The sequence below is a fragment of the Octopus bimaculoides genome, chromosome 6, assembly GCF_001194135.2.
Source record: "Octopus bimaculoides isolate UCB-OBI-ISO-001 chromosome 6, ASM119413v2, whole genome shotgun sequence".
Classification (NCBI taxonomy): domain Eukaryota; kingdom Metazoa; phylum Mollusca; class Cephalopoda; order Octopoda; family Octopodidae; genus Octopus; species Octopus bimaculoides.
In genome coordinates, this window is record NC_068986.1 from 11,149,751 (window position 1) to 11,152,171 (window position 2,421).

General features: G+C 39.6%; 1 long non-coding RNA gene across 1 annotated transcript in view; it reads right to left on the reverse strand.

Moving 5' to 3' along the window:
* The window catches only part of LOC128248100 (uncharacterized), a 10,563-nt gene extending 9,808 nt beyond the window's left edge, over positions 1 to 755 (reverse strand). The window contains exons 1-2 of the long non-coding RNA XR_008264363.1: positions 701 to 755; positions 411 to 515 (exon numbers count right to left, since the gene is read on the reverse strand). This is a non-coding gene — a long non-coding RNA (uncharacterized LOC128248100). The remainder of the gene's footprint in view (positions 1 to 410; positions 516 to 700) is intronic.
* Between the last annotated feature and the right edge of the window lie 1,666 nt (positions 756 to 2,421).

Here is a 2,421-nt window from a genome sequence, read left to right on the forward strand (position 1 = left end):
ATATATATATGTATATATATATATATACATACACACACACATACAAACACATACACACACACATACACACACATACACACACACATACACGTGTGTGTGTGTAAATGTCAGAATATCTGAGAGGAATTTTATCAGGGGGTACAGGAAGTTTCTTTCGTGGTGGTGGGGCCCCCTCCCTTCTGTGAACTATATAGTCGTCAATAATCACAAACATTTTTTGAGGTTTCAGGAAATTCCTGGGCCCTCGGGTACAATGTGGCCCTGTACTCCTCTTCTTTTCGTAGGCCCTGGTATATGTATATCTAATTGTATGCATACACATACAAAAAAATATGGGTAGAGAAAGACTCCAAAATCAGTCCAAATAAGAACAAAAGTAAAATATAAGAATAAAATGTTTAAAAAAATACTTGATTGGACTCCTCCCTTCCGGATGTGAATTTCTCAAGAAACTTTCAGCACCTGACATTACCACATTTAATCAGGTAATGTATTTCAACTTCTTTAACAAAGAACTAAAATAGAAAAAAAGAAGAAAAAAAATGTGTAGACCTGGGTTTGGCTATGTGATCAGTATTGACCTCTAGGGTATCTATGGAGCTACGCTAGAGGTCAATAACCACCTGAAATAATTTTGTGGGCAGAATTATTAGTGAACAGAATCTGGAAGTACATTGGTAATTTAAGGTTTAAAACTCACTAATTTCCAGCCAGAAACTGACACAATAACTACTGTTCATCAAACTCATATATCACATTAAATATTCTGACTCCGAGATCTGACTAAAAAGTATTAAGATTGTTGCTATGGTAACGGAGCTAAAGTATGCAGAGTGAATCCACTTGGCACAGAAAGACCTTGAACTCCGTTGCACATGCATAACAAGTTATAATGCTCTCACTCATTTCTGTTGCTTATAGCAGTACTTCAAAGTGAAGTGTGTAGAGTGTGGTCGTCTCAAAAAGAAGATAGGGATTCAGCTGTGCAGGATCTTTTCGGGTGTGTCGGGGGAAGAAAGAAACTTTTTGAAAATGGTTGTAACAGGTGACAAATTTTAGATCTATGGCTACGAGCTCAAATCCAAGGTTCAGTCTTTGCAGTGGAAGATCCCCAACCAGATTTGAAGATATCGAGGAAATGTAAAAGAATGCCTCAAGGTAGTTGCTTGCTATCTCAAGAAAGGAGTTCCAGGAATGCTCAGTGGAAACGGTGCTGGATAAAATGTTTGGTTTCAGAAGGGGACAACTTCGAAGGAGATTAAATGCCAAATTAATACGTGATGTAGTTTCCTTTTTATGGCACCAGTTTCCCCGACACTTTTTGATTAGATCTCTTCATCATCATCATTATTGTCATTTAATGTCCGCTTTCTATGCTGTGATCTTTTTCCAACAGCTACTTTGAACTGGTTTCAGGATGGAAAAAATGGATGTTAAATGATGACGATGATGATGTTGTTGTTGTTGTTGTTGTTGTTGTTGTTGTTGTTAAGTAAGAGAGCAGCATATGCCATGAAAGTGACACTGGGGTACAAATGTACAAAGCCCAATATACCCATCATGACTACGTGTTTGATAAGGGTACACCAGGCACATGCATCACAACCATATGTGCGTGACATGGTGATCTCATATCAAGGTAAACAGTGCATGACCTTGCAGGTGGGGTCCAGTTAGAATTTTCTTCAGGTTGAGTATCTCATTCTACTCCAAAGGTTTCTGAAGAAGGTTTGTTTTAAGGATGAACAAAACATTCATGTTTCCAGAGGTGAATAATTCAAACCCCAAAGAATTCCTCTCAACACATGGCTATGATGCTCCCCCACTACCTCTGCTTGTGGTCAGAGATGCACATATCGTCAGCCACTGAGGAACATACTCAACTGCTTAAGATCAAACGACTGACAAGCAAATCTGTGGTATTGAGCAGAATATTTGCTGCAGTCCATCTTTTATACCAAGACAAAGCAATGTACATGATAACACTTCCAATAAGTTAAGCTCAAAAGCCATGAGAGCCACTATCTGGTTCTGCATCAGGGCTATTATTATTATTATTATTATTATTATTATTATTATTGTGGAAGACAATTGGAGATTTCTGCGGGACAACCTGTTGAAAGCCACCGACCAGATCTGTGGCTGGTGTAAGGTCCCCTCTCGACCCAGAGTAACGTGGTGGTGGAACAAAGAGGTAGACAGGGCTATTAGACAAAGGAAACAGGCTTGGAAGGACTGGAAGAACGGTGGTAGCAGGGAATTGTACCAATGTGCCAGAAGGGAGGCTAGGCGACAGGTTTATTTAGCCAGAGGGGAAGCAGATAAGAAAAGATTTGCCAATGTTTTGCGCCGTGAGGACCAAAGACTCGAGGTATTTCGTGTTGCAAGACAGTGTAGGAGAGAGAATAGTGATGTTGTAGG